This window comes from Camarhynchus parvulus, chromosome 2, assembly GCF_901933205.1.
Source record: "Camarhynchus parvulus chromosome 2, STF_HiC, whole genome shotgun sequence".
In the NCBI taxonomy this organism is placed as follows: Eukaryota; Metazoa; Chordata; class Aves; order Passeriformes; family Thraupidae; genus Camarhynchus; species Camarhynchus parvulus.
Window position 1 is genome coordinate 70,377,514 of NC_044572.1, and position 14,587 is coordinate 70,392,100.

At 43.9% G+C, this 14,587-nt stretch overlaps 1 protein-coding gene across 1 annotated transcript in view; it reads left to right on the forward strand.

Annotated features, from left to right (window-relative positions):
• The first annotated feature begins 12,928 nt into the window (after positions 1–12,928).
• Positions 12,929–14,587, forward strand: part of RNF152 (ring finger protein 152) — a 57,710-nt gene continuing 56,051 nt past the window's right edge. The window contains exon 1 of the mRNA XM_030943902.1: positions 12,929–13,037. The gene's annotated coding sequence lies outside the window, so the exon portion shown is untranslated. The remainder of the gene's footprint in view (positions 13,038–14,587) is intronic.

Below are 14,587 nucleotides of genomic sequence, written 5' to 3' on the forward strand. Positions count from 1 at the left end.
ATGGTTATGCAACAGATGCTACATAACTACTTCAATCATAGAATATTAAGGAGTTGGAAGGGACCTTAAAGATCATCTATTCCCAACCCCGCTGCCATAGGCAGGGATGTTTCCCACTAAACCAGGTTGCTCAAGGCCTTATCCAGCCTGGCTTTGAACACTGAGGTGTTCACAGCCTCCCTGACTGACCTGGTCTGGTGTCTCACCACCCTCACAGCCAAGAATTTCTTCCTAATATTTAACCTAAATTTCTCCTTCTTCAATTTGTGCCCGTTACTCCTTGTCCTATCACTACAGTTCCTGATGAAGAGTCTCTGTCTGGCTTCCCTGTAGGCTCCCTTCAGGTACTTGAAAGTTGCTATGAGGTCTCCATGCAACCTTCTCTTCTCCAAGCTGAACAGCCCCAGCTTTCTCAGCCTGTCTTTAGAGAGAAGGTGCTCCAGTCCTCTCATCAGCTTTGTGTTGCTCCTCTGGACTTGCTCCAGCAGTTATGTGTCCTTTTTATGCTGGGGACCTCAGAGCTGGATGCAGCACTCCAGGTGGAGTCTGAGCAGAGTATAGGGGGAGAATCACCTCCCTTGACCTGCTGGCCATGCCCCTTTTTAAGAATGGAGGTTATATTTCCCTTTGTCCCTGAAGTCATCAGGGATTTCACCTGACTGCCACAATTTTTCAAAAATGGCAGATGGTGGCTTAGTGACTCCATCTCTCAGGTCCCTCAGGACCTGCAGAGGAATCTCATCAGGTCCCAAGGACTTATGCACACTCATGTTTAGGTTTCCTCCAATAGATGGTTACAGATATTCTTCCCAGCTTTCTATTTTGGCATTTTATTTTTCAAATTTTTCAGCTATGCCTATACTGAAGAAATGTACTCTGATGGATTGGTGTGTAATGCAGTAAGAATGTGGTCAGGAGTGTAGCATCTGTGTTTTGCTGGGTTAGCACTGATACTTGTCCAAGGATTTCCACCAGCAAGAGAGACACCACTGTGTCTTCAGTCCTCCATGTCCTACTGTTCCAGTGCCATGGGGCCAAGGGGTAGAAAGAGAGTTGTTAAAAGCATCCTTTTTACTCAGCACCTGTCAGTCCTAGAGTAGAGAAGTTTTTGATGGCTCTTTTGGAAGTTGTCACCATTCAGCTGAAGCTAGTCCCCATACATGGCTCTTTTTTCTAGTTCTAGCTTAGTCTCTGCTGAGTGGGGTATAGTCCCTCTGAAAGAAATCTGGAAGAATTTCGAAAGAAACGTACATACAGGTGGTATTGGAATTCATAAGTGTGATGCAAGGTATGGAAGATATTTAACAGGAAGTTTGGTTGTAAAACTTGTGCCAGTGAAGAAACACTGTCAAGGAGATATGCCTTCCTTACTGGCTATTTGTTCCTGCCCTCTTCTTTGTTTTGACACAAAAGATGAGGTAGCTGGAGATTAGGGTGCTGATCTGGCTTAAAATAAATATGAGAACCAGAAAACTGCTACACTGCTGGTTGCAAGAGAGCAATCTCTGCAGAGCTTACTATAAAGGTGCAAAATCTGGTGTCAGGTATCCTTCCAGCCATGTTTCTTTTGCTGGTGACTGCCTGCAGGAAAGCAAGCTAAGGTATTGCATCCATAAATGTTTTGATAAACCGGACTGATCCCTTGCCAAGCCAACTGATTTCATTCAGTTTTATATCTGCATTTCTTTTAGAGCCGATTTCTCTTGTATGTCCAATGATACCACAGTGCTATGGCCTGTTTTGGTGACTCTTCCCTTCACTGATGGCATGTTGGCAGCTGATTGATGGCCTCAAACTGCTGTTAAAAGACCCAGTGGTGGCAGTGCTGGCGGAACTGTAGGAGATGCTTTGATGTTGCTACTGCAGAGTGCTGGACTGTAATGCCACAGAGCTCATTGGGATGGCTCACCTGTAGTCGCTGCTCTGATCTGAATGCTTCACTGTATTCCCTTATCCCGCTTGTAACAACTTCTTTGCAATGAAGAGGCCTGAGTAGGGCTTGCAGAAGGGTGTTTTATGTGGATATTTGTTTTCTATAAGTATATAAAGAGATATCCATCTAGATGTGTAATAAACACCCCATAAAGCAACTTGACTCTATGTGGAGATTTGCAGCTGTGTTTACATAGCCTGACACTGCAATATCCATACATCATCCCTTCCTCAAGGAAGTCTTGCTTCTCTTTTATCTCTTATTGCCTTTTAAAGGCTCTGAGAATTTACTTTGCTCCCACATGACCAAAGCTTACCATGACCTCACAGCATCTGCTTCTTAGCAGATATTGTAGAAACATGACCGCATAATAGTGTTGTGCTAACTGGGAAGAGGCGGACTTGAACTCCACCACTGGTGGGAATGTGACATGAATTAATGAACACTGAGCTCAGATTTAGATCTCATTATCATGCCAGCAGGCTGTGAATCTCATGGTCTCCTTGGATGGAACCGTGCTCATGTGAGACAATTCACATGCTCTTACTCAAACCTCTCCAAAGATGCTAACAAATTAGCAAAAGGGTTTCTCCTTTTGTGCTTTGCTGGTGTCACTTCTTATCAAGAAATGGGTTCTGAAAAATTCATCTGTGGAAAGCAATACCTCATGTCTACAAGCAGCTTGGCACTGCAGGCACTGAGCTCTGACTTTTCGGAAGAATTCCCACATTCTGATTTGATTTGCTGGGGTTTCCTGAACTTGCTTCACAAGCTTGTGTGGGCAGAGTTGCCTTTTTGCTCAGTCCCATTCTCTTGCATGATGCCTAAGTAGGGATCAATTTGTTCCTTTGTTATAAATCTTGCAGCACAAATGGAGCCTGTCCTCATCCATGTTCCTAGGAATAACCAACACCATTAAAGTACATAAGCTTGAATGTATGTGTAAAGTCACAGAGAAACACAAACATACACTTCCCTAATACTAGAAATTTCCTGTAGGTGGTAGGAAATGCCACAGTTTACATTTACTGCTCAGTTTACATTTTACATTACAGTTTACATTTAACTTGCAAGTTACATTGCGGTGGCAGTAGGTAGAAGTCCTGTCTCGCATCTTCTACACATGGTGACTGAAACTGTTCCTCTCCAAAGAGCTGGTGTGGAGTTGCCTCTGCAGGGTCTTGTGGAAGGTCATGCCTCCTCTCCTTTGCTACTCCTGCATGTTTTCCTGGCTGAGGATGGATGGCAGGAGCCCCAGCAGAGGCTGCTGCACTGTAGCCCTGGTTGTTCCTCCCAGCAGCTGTCTGGACATCTCAGGTTGTGGCTCCTGAGGAGGGAAATGTGAGCCACAGATGAGGCTAAAGCTCTGCCTCGTTTGGGCAGGGGTGACTTCCAGCAGATCTAAGTGGAGCATAAGAACAGGCTCTCTACTCTTCCCAGTCATGACCTCCCGAGCTGTAAAACCCAGGTTATTAACCCCCTGTGGCTCCTTGGGCTGAAGGATGAAAAAGCAACTGAGCTTGGTGTGCCTAATTTTTCTCCCTTTGTATTGCACACACAAACCTGATATCCAGACCTGAGGCTTTGAGTGAGTGGGAGAGAAAAGCCATGTTTATTTGCCAGCAATTCTATGGTGTAGAGATACCCTGTATCTACAGATCACAGGATATTTTACAAGTATTATTAATCTCATTTTCACAGACAGAGATGCTACAGTGAAGGGTGGATAAGATGACTTTGTGAAGCTGTCTAGGGGGACAAGAGGCCCATTTGCTGTGATTGAAATCCACAGCAAAATTATGCAGGTTGAAAATGTAAACTTGCATTAGCCTAATGTAAGTAGCTCTTCCATATGTTTGATCTACCCATCCAGTGTTTTCAGTTACATCTATCATGTTGTTAATCCCCAGAAATGTTTGTAGAAAAGTTGAGAAAAAAACAATGTTGCCCTCCTTGCCCAGGCCTGGCATGTTTCTTTCCCATTTCTCAGAACTGCTCATCAGTCTCTAGGAATTTAACCACAATTCCTCATCCTGTCCAGGGAATGCCCTATCAAAAATGGTTGTCCATCAAAGAGATTTATATCTCAGTACAGTTCATAGGAATCCACTCTCAAATTGCTTTGTTCCAGATGCTCATACTTGACATCCATATTTCTAGAACAGATAAACTTGTATTTCATAGTAGTTCCTAGTGTGCCCTGCAGGTGAGAGTGAGGATTTCTGGGTTGGCCCCAAAGCAGCATTATGAAAAGGGAGCACATTGAAGAAGTAGCTTCCACCATAGCCCTTGTAGGCAGCATGGGCTTGCCTTCAGAGTGGGGAAGTTCTTAACAGTGATGTTTTGCAGGGTGGGCAGGATGCCTCAGTTATTCAGGGTATGGAATTTATGGCTGCTCTCAAATCTCTGCATGACTGTGTCTCAGAGTATGCATGCTGCTCAGGTTTCAGAGCCTTGCTCATTCTTGCTGAGGCATCATAGGGTGGTTGCCCCCACTTTCTTCATAAAGCATCTTTGGAAAGGCAACTGGACAGTGTGTGAATCACAGAAAATATTGCAGAAAATTTCCACCAAGAATTTCCAGCAAAATTCCTTTTCTCTGCTTCCTCTCTAACTATAGAGTAAATTTATAGAATCTTCAAAGAACAGTTTGGGTTGGAAGGGACCTTAATGATCGCCAACTTCTAATCCCCCTGCCATGAGCAGGGACACCTCTCCCTATATGTCCTTGTCAAAAGTCCTTTTCTGGCTTTCTTGCAGGCCTTCTTTAGGTACTGGAAGGTGCTAGAGGGTCTCCCTGGAGACTTTTCTTCTCCTGGTTGAGCAACCCCCACTCTCTCAGCCTTTCCACAGAGGTGGAAATCCTCCATCCCTCTGGTCATCTTCATGTTCCTCCTCCAGACTTGGTCCAATAGATCCTTGTCCTTCTTATATTGTAGGCCCCAGAACTGCACTCAGCACTCCAGGTGAATTCTTATAAGAGCAGAGTAGAGGGGATGAATCACCTCCTTTGACCTGCTGGTCATGCTATTGTCAACAAAGGATACACTTTAAAGAGGATGGATTTTTTTTTAGAGTGTTTTTTTATGGTTTTCCAGCCCTTGTTTTAAGCCAGATACTGTTGTCACCTGTTAACACGTGTGGCAGATGTGTAATGAAGTACTTGCATATGCCTTGGTGCTACTTTCTCTAATAGCAAGGGGCTTTTTTTCTGTGCATTGATCAGATAGACTCTCTCTTCACTCCTTTGTGTTGTCTTCCTCCCTGACTTTCTGCCACCTGCTCAGCAGACCTGTGTGACTTCCACTCCACTGCGTGCTGCAACGACCTGCCAGCTTATCACCCTGAATTTGCTCATACTGCTGGGACCTGACTTGCAGATTCCAGCCATCTTTACTTCAGGCATAGCAGCCTGGCAACCTTCCAGGCTGCCTGCTGGATCTGGGCCAGCTATTTATTGTGAAACTTTTGCTCCTCTTGGACTTTGCAGTAATTTTGATCCCTCTGGGGGATTTGCCTAGTACCAGGTAGAGAAATCCAATAAAAAGCCCTGGGAATTTGCTCTGTGCTCAGCAACACATAGTTGCTACTGACTCAAATCCTGTTTCTTTTACAGCAATATAAGGGGACTGTAAAACCAATAAAAGGTACTTTTACCTGTGACTGCAAATATTCTGGTGAATGGGAAAAAAAGCTGCATGTGCTAGGAACTGAGATAAGGTCCAGATTTGATGCTCAGTGTGAACTGCTAGAAGACACGTAGAAGAGCAATAATTTTACTCTCTACTTCACTTTTGGACCAAGACTGAGCTTATTCTTATCCTGTGCGTTGCTGAGACTCCTTTCCTTTACTTGAATATGTTAAAATGAGCCAAACAAGCTGAGCTTCTCTGTTGTCCAGATAAGCCTCCCACTGCTGCACCCTGTGCAAACAGTACTGTCCCCACAAAATGGGACCATGCTGCGCACTCCATGCCTACCCAAATAGTTTCAGAGGGGCTACTCATGGAATAATCCCCATGGAACTGGGTACCTGTGCTTTAGATGTATGCCAGTGAAATAAGTGCCTGTATACCAGGTTACAGCCACTGTTGTTTCTTTGCAGAGGACACAAACATCCATCTCAGCACAGCTCCTCTGACAGAATAAGCAAGTGTATGAGCTGTTTTCCAGCATGGGAACTGCTGCTGCTGGTATGTGTCACCCTGCACACCCCTGCAAGTTACTACTTACTCATATATAATTTAATGTGGAATGTGGGAAATTAGTCTGAGAGTGAGGTAAAATGCAAACCTCCGAAGACAGTAGGTCAGCTGGAAAAATACCTTTCTCCTATGTCCCCTAATGGCCATGTAAAGAGGTGACCCTCAGCCAGGGAAGGCTGATGGCCTAACAATTCCACTGCGCTAACTTTTGCCTTTGCAAATACACACTAGGCTGGAACTGAGGATTTGCTGAATTCCCACAGCTCTTCGTGTTCTGTCCCTGGAGCAAACACCCAGGCATTTTGGGGGACTGTGGGAGGATGTGTGTTCTCCTGCTTGATGGACACCAAAGATCAGTGCTAAGGGTCAAGCCAAGCCACAGAGTTGCTACGAGCCTGTCCTGAGCTAGAGCTTGCAAGCATGATCCTCAACTGTGGCTCTGGGATGCATCAAGCTGGAAATATTTTAGGGTGTCCATGGGCATCTCAGTCACACTCAGATATCACAGTGCTTAAGAAGTTGTTATTTTCCTGGTGCTTTTTACTGCAGCTGTGCTCCCAGAAGCTGCTTCCAGGGAAGAGGATTGACACACCTTTGCTCTTTCTCTTCCTGAGCTGTAGCTGTGGGGTCTCCTAACAGGCACCATCAAATAGGAAGGGAGCTGGGAATCATCCTTCTTGAGAGTGTCTTTCCATGGTCTTGGACCTTCTTAAATGAAAGGTAGCAATTACCCATTCCATTACCCTTGATAATGTTTTATTAGTAATTGTGGTGATTATCTGTAATTGCCACTGTTAATAGTGTGCTATGATTGGCAGGGTTCAGTTTACACTTGATTTCTGCCTTGGGTGGGGGAGGAAATGGCTGTTTAGTTTGTCACTGCTGTCCTCTGTAATAATGTGTTTCATGCCAACTAAAGCCACAGCTTAGGACCATATTTAGGATGTTGGTTAGGATGTTGGACTAAATTTGCCTTTCCATTTAAAGTCTAATGTCCCCCAGACTAATTCCAGGCTATGAAGGACTTCTAGAAGTATCTAGGACCCCCAACGAACATGCTACATTACTTAACCATGCTTTTGAAGAATTGACTTTTGTTTAGGAACATGCCCATTGCTAGCTGTGAGCTAAATTAACACGCAAGTATCAGAAAACTTGCCTCACCTGCATGAGAAAGAAGTTGGTTCCTTGGTTTGGCCTTTTTAAAGAAGTAGCCCCAATGTCATCCTAAACTAAGATTTCTATTTCAGAAAGCCTAGGTGACAAAAGAGGTTTGGTAGCTGCACAAGAGAAGGACTGGCTATTTATCATTATGCAGCATAGGAAAAATCCTTCCCAAAAAGAGGGTTCCATGGATTTTGTTTCCTGACAGAAGAATGCACCCTTGTGGCGCCCCAAACAATATGGGAATCAAAAGAATTATTTACCAGAGATGTTTCTGGATCAAAGCCCTGCTACAGCCTGAGCTCAGTGAGTTTCAGGTTTAGATCTTGATTCCCACCTTTGCATTTCTCTGCTTGGCTGAACCTGCCTCTTCAAAACTGCTGAGTTATGGGTGTTTTAGAAGGAGGGTTTTTCAGGGGACAGATGAGTGTAAAAGCTATACAGAAAGGTGTGTGAAAAATTGTACGGATGCAGAAGCACTTTATTACTTGCCTCTGCAATCCATATCTTCAGTCCACATTAGTTTCTGTGTATAAAATACAAATTTAGGACTTAGACCTACAGTGGCATAGCACGTATGATGCCCCTCTACATAACAGCCTTTCATAAAGTCTGAAGGGCACTTTTGCTGTATATAAACCCTTACACCTTTCAAGGCTCTGCTCTCCAGCTCTCTCTCCTCCTTCCCAGGTCATTGGAACAAGGCAACCCTGTTTGGTTGCCAATCAGAGGTGGATTACCTGCTTGTTTGTGGGATTGAGGAAGACCCTGCAGAATGATGATTAATGGAGTCCTGGGAGTAGCTACTTTAAAGCCACTTTAAACTAGCTTTTGTTTTCTGCTTGAGCTGGCCCAGAGAACAGTTTGGACTGGTTGTACTTAGCCCGGTGCATCCTGACAGTAATATGCTATATCCTGTCCTGCTGGGCACTGGAGGCAATGCAAAGCCGGTCTCTCAGGAAACAGCCTGGTGCAGCTGTGATGCAAACAGCACAATACACATTAGCTCTGAGCAGGCACCACTGGCTGAAAAGATTAAAAAAAAAAAAGTCTTTTCCAGTCTTTATAGTATGGCCATGACTTACTGCAAACGAAGAAAACGTGAAGGAGTTGAATTCAATATGTTTGTATTTGCCAATCTTTTTGCATGGTTGCTTCTAACTAATTTGGGGGTTATTCGGTGAAATTTAGCTTCCTTTTTCTTTTCTACCAGTTACCAGTTTTCCTTTCAGGACCTAGGACAAAAAGGAAAAATCAAAAATATTTCCCTTTATTGTGTTTCTTGGATTGGAGGAAAGAACCATGAGCATTAGTGGTATTTTGTATTTTTGCTTTAACGTATATTTGTGTATGCATTTATTGTTTGTATAATATGTGTATGCTGAACCAAGTTTGTCCCTCTGGTGTCTCTTTCATCCTGTTTAGTCAAACCTTTTTTTTTCTGGATTATTCTTGTGGTTATACAAGTGCTGGTGGTTTGATATTTGAAAAAAATTAGTCCTTTAGCTGGACACAAATACCATGATTGCACACAGCCAGGGGTAGTTCTGCATTAATAGGCTCAGCCTAAGACACTTAAAGGAGGCTTGAGCAATTTAAGGAAGTGATGAGGATTGTCCCTCTGGAAAGCCAGCCTGTTTTTTAAAGATGGGTCAGATCAGATGCTGGGGAACTAATGAATCCCCTGTGCTTATATCTCAAAACCCCTGGCTTTCCATATGTGACATGTGGTTGTCCCTAACAACAGCCAGATAAAACCCGAGTTAATGGTGTAAGAGGCAATTTAGCTTACAGTTATGTGCATTTTATTTAGATAATTGTAGGAGCTGCAATATGCTCACTAAGAAATGTGGAGACAGCATACATTTACAGGCTCATCTTATGTTCATATAAAGAAAAAATCAGGGATATGGTGTTTAATTTCCTGAGAACAAGTGCATGAGTCAGAAGCTGAACACCAGCATTGCTCATGAGGGGTCTCAAAAGGGAAAACAAATGTCCCAAGGTACAAATATTCTGTATTTATCTTTTTTTTTTTTTAAGTGGAGCTTTTATTTAAGCTTCTCTTCAGATCCTAGCTTCTTCACTCAACAACACCAAAGTGGATTTTAAGATGATACTCTTTTATGAAAACATCTAGTTTAATTTTACTCTTGACATCCTTTGATATATAAAGTGCCAGACTTTTAGGTGATAGTTCTCCCTTAGGGCAACAGAAGTGTGCAAGAGCTTTAAAGGCTTTTAACCAAAGCCAGTGTGGGGAAACCTGCATCATCAAAGTGTTTTGCTAGCACAGAGTGGCTACAGATGGCACCTTACCCCAGTCTACCTGAAGGAGAAGTTTCTCAGAATCATCAGAAAAAGAAAACCTTTGTCCCACTGACCTACCTGAGGGATTTTTTCCCATATGCTGGCCTCACAGGAAGCAATACAGTTGGGATGCTGGTTCTCCCTGGAGTGGTGGTGCTGCTGGTAGCCCGTGAGCTCAGAGTGCTGAGCATGGCTTGGCAGTGCCATGGATGCCACCCTGCGAGTGCTCCTCTCCACAGGCATCCCTCCCTGTCCTTCTCCATGCAACCTCATCACTGCTCCCCTCCCCTCTCTGAGGCACCACTGCTGTTGGTGACGCACAGGAGGTGAGGACAATGTTACTTGTGACTTTCAGGCTCTTGGATCTCAGGCTAGAGGTGAATTACTGCTATCACCCTGATTGCCAGTGTGAGAAGGGCTGGTGGGAGACATGGGGAACGTGGGCAGCCCTTCTGGCATGGCTCTGCCAGCTCCCTTCCCTGCCACAAGCAGAAAGGCATATTTATTCTCAGTATCAGAGGTTACCCCTGGAAAACCATAGTGTTGGTATTGAAAATACCATTTATCACCACAAAGCCTGAGATGGCCACTATTACATACTTTGCCTGCCATAAAAAGCTGTTCACCTCCATTAATCAAGGTTGATAAGCTAATGATACTGTTGTTGGCTGTTGCTCGTGCTTTGCTCCTTCTCTGTTGCATGATTTGTGTAAAGGCAGCTACATGGTCCAGGAAGCACATGCAAAGGGCAGGTCCATGGAACCCAAAAGTCATGTGCATCCATGACTCAGAGAAATGCCTGAGCCTGGACATGTTTCGGTATGATATGTACCATACCTTTGCTTGTATGTGTGTTTTATTCTTTGAGGCTTTTCCATGAGCTGGACCATCACACCAGTTTTGGGGCAGCTGATAAACCCTATTTTGTCCATTGCGTCTGGGAATGTGTTTATTCCCAGCATGAGGCAGGGACCAGACAGACAGGGACTGTGGGGTTAGGAAAGAAGGAGGAAACAATCCTTTACCCCACTAGTAAGTTCACAGCTGTGTGTATGACAAGCTTTTGATCCTTAGTGGTGTCTCCCTTGATTTTCTGATGTATGAGTGAGTCAGTATAATGAACATGTTTTCATGTTTTTTTTTTTTTTTTTTTTTGTGTTTTTTTTTCCTTTTTCCCAAAAGAGCATGTAGAGGACATTCCTTTCTCACTAAACAGGCAGAAGGGACAGTAAGTTCTATCTTCTTTTAGCACAGTCTAGGCTAGATAAAACCACCATGTATATTTTCTTGATTGGATTCCCAAGACCCCGAGATAATAATAATAATAATAATAATAATAATAATAATCTCAGGTGTGGTGTATTATAGGATACCATGTCATTCAGTATCAGACTCATCCAAATGCTGATCAGATGAAACCCCTCCTTAAGATGCAAGTTATTAGAAGCATTTCGCAATTCAAATGTCAACTTAGCATAGAACAAGCTTTTCCCTCTCTGTCTCTTGAGCCTTTCACTGCAATCAAAATACCCCAGAAGGAGAAGTGGGGCCTGGATGTGTGCTGCTGGTGGGTGTCTGCAGAGTGCTCCAGCTGCCTGGGGCGGGGGGAGCTTACCCCTCACCCTGCCTGACCCAGTGCCACTGTCCCCAAAATAGAGAGAGGACTGCTCAGAAGTCAAGCCTCCTCACTCAGCTGATGGAGAGTATCCCATTTTTGCTTCCCTTGAAGGGATGAACCTGGCCATCACACCTGCCTTTCTGCTGCTCTCTTTGTAGGGTGGACTGTTACCTGATGACTACAGCAGCCAGTCTGGGTGACCCCAGCCTCACAGGGATTCTTCTGGGGCTTGTTTCTGCACACCGGTGCTGGTTCATCCACAGAGTTTGAGTTGGATGCAGGTGGCTCCCAGTCACCTTTGCCTACCCCAAAGTGATGCCTCCTGCACTGCAGAACCTGAGGAGATGGCTCTGCCTGCAGATCATCCAGATCAACACAAGCCAAAGCCCATTGGCTTCATAGACAGGAGTACTGAGTCCTTGGCAGCCAATTTAAAAGAGAAGCAGCAACAAAATAAAATAAGCATGGGGCTTCTGTGCCAGCTGAGGCCAAAGAGCTGGTTGGAAAAGCTTCCTTAAGAAGCTTCCTCAGCGAGCTCTGCAGAGACAGATCAGTCATGGTGCTTTGCGCCTGTAGCCAAGTCTTCCTCGGGGTTTCCCTGGCTCCGCCTCAATTCACTGTAATATCGGCTGGGATAAATAAGACTAGGATTTGGCCATTGCTGTCATTTGCATTTATTATCTACACAGTATCTTAAGGACACTAAGTAATGAGCTCACACTAAGGCCTGTGAGGGAAGTGAGGTGTTATCACATTATCTTTTTAGGGGAGCAGAAGAGGCTAAAAGAATTGCCCAAGGCCAAAGACTATCAAGGCCTGACTATGTGTGAGTCCTGGACTTCTAAAGCTTTGTCCCAATGGCAGGATCTCAGTTCATTCTCATAGTGTCTTTACCCACAAATTCTCCATGAATTAAAGTATCTGGGTTCTTTGCAAATGCAGCCTGATGCTTCCTGTAACATCCTCCTTAACTGCAAGCAAGAGCTTGAAACTTGCCCCTGATCAAAGGCTGCGTTTTGACAGTTCAGGTGCAATTAAATGTGAGTATCAAGTAGGGTGCCTGCAGTTCATTTTTAAAGCTATGCTGAAGTGCTGGCAAAAAAACTAGAGCCACAGCACTTCCTTGCAGATCATGTAGTTAGATGTCTAAATAGGTGCACTTGCAGGCAGGAAATTGTGCTTGAGCCATTGGAGGCTTGGGCACAGCCCAGCTGACACCAAATAACCAGCCACTCCTACAACAATGTGCTTCATCTCACGAATAGGGAATGGGTCTCTCACCTTGCTGAAAGAGAGCCAGGGGCAAGCATTCAATAAAACATTTCTTTAATCATGGACGAGATATAAAGGAGCAGAGAGCTGCTGGCTTTAAAACAATTTTGAATCAAGAACATTTGCTGTATCCTTGGTATTTACACTCAAAGGCTTCTCTCAGAGCTAATATCTGCCTGAGCATGGATAAGCAAGATCACATTTGCTGTTGAAATCTGTGCTCTGGTGGATTAAAATCATAAATGTTTAATCCACTTAAAAAAAAAAAGTAGAGGAACTTATATTAAGGAAAATATTCATTGTGATCCAGACAGAATGAGTACCAGAAACCTTAAATGTTTGTTAAGATAGAGGAGAAAAGCAGTTGTTCTTTGATTTCCTCAGCTCCTGAAAAAAGCACTCTTGGCTTCTGTTCTTCTTTTGTAAAGCACATTCAAACACGTTCAGCTACAAGAGAGAATTGATGACAACTCTGTGAATCCAGGTCAGCATTTCTGTGGCGTTTACAAGACCTGCTTGGACACTGGAGTGACAGGTAAGGTTCCCTCTGAAAGAAATACTTCAGTTGCTTCCTGGTTGTCCTGTCCACTGTTCTTTCTCCTTGTCTCTTATCAGAAAATAATAATTTGTACTATCTCGTGAAAGTAATGAAAATGTTTTGTCTTTTGCTGTCACCTCTCTTCCTGCTGAATTGGGGGTGTTACAGCCACTACTGGTGTGCTGAGGCTAAAACTCAATAGCAAGCTCAAGTCAGATTTAAGGAAATGAGTCAATGAGCAGAACAGGAAGGAAACACACCAATTTAAACCTAGAAAACCACATAATATGGGGGTTAATAAATTTCTTTATAGTGTGGAACTGGGGGTATAAACTTTCAGGTGCAGTGGCTGTGACAAGCAAGTTCCCACTCTGTCTCAAGTCAAAACATATTCATTACAAAAAGATCAAATTGGCATGAGGCAATGCTGTCTGTAAATATTGAAACATAAATTGCCTGAATGGGCTTGCTGAAATGCTACCATGAGCAATGTGTTTGTCAACATTACTGCAGGGGAAAGCGAGCCAAATTAATGACAACTGCAAAAAAGTAGAGCAAAAAAGGTATACTTTCCCCTGTGTGTCAGAAGCTGAATTTATGCCAGGCGCTGTCAGGATGTGAAAGAAAACGTGCTCAGAGGCTGACGAGTCCCACAACAAGTCTTCATTTCCTGCTGTAAGTATTTTCCTATTTAAATTCATATTTGGCCATGTGTAAGGGATGGTGATAAGGATAGATCCATTATTTTGTGGAGCAAGGAGGAAGACAGGACTGTTATAAACATCTGTTAATTTGGATTTGGTGCCTTGAGGCCACTTCCTCTTCTCATTGTACCAGAACCAGCCATAGGAGCTGAAGGAAACTTCACTGCATTTCATGTCTCAGTGGTACCTTCCAGGCAGGGGTTGAAGAAAGCTTGGAAGACTATAAACAAGCTTTTGAATGCACCTGAAGGTAGTTTTTATTCTCTCTGGTTTGCATATTGTGAAACTGGAGCATTGAAAAGTTGATTTTCAGAGTTTCCTACTGCTCAGCACCTGCATAAAGGTCAGCACTTCAGAAGCACTACGAGTGCTTGGGAGGAACCAAGCTCTTTCTCATAACATTGAACAACAGCCACCTCTTTGCTAAATTTGCTAGCATGCAAATGCTGGGGAAAGTCAGCACTGATGTCGACTAAAGCAGAGTTTGCAGTCTGTTTGCAGCACCGATAGCACCTCCGTTATCACTGTGGTTTTACCCTCCCTAATGACTAATGCACCAGGAGTAAATCAGCGACATGCAAACTGGCACATTTTTCAGCAAGCACAATCACCCAGGAAATTTGTGGCATTTTTCTCCTTCTCCCCATCCTGCCCATCTTTCCCTAGGAAACTGTTTCTTAATGGGGAAGATCACTTATGGTGCTGGCAAATGACTCAAATAAAGTATTATGGACAGAGATGTCTTCAAAGGCCAGCTTCTGGCACCCTCCTGCTTGGGCAATGGGGAGAACATGACTTTGTACTTAAAGGCTTGGTCTGTGAATAAGAGACCCGGTTGCTCGC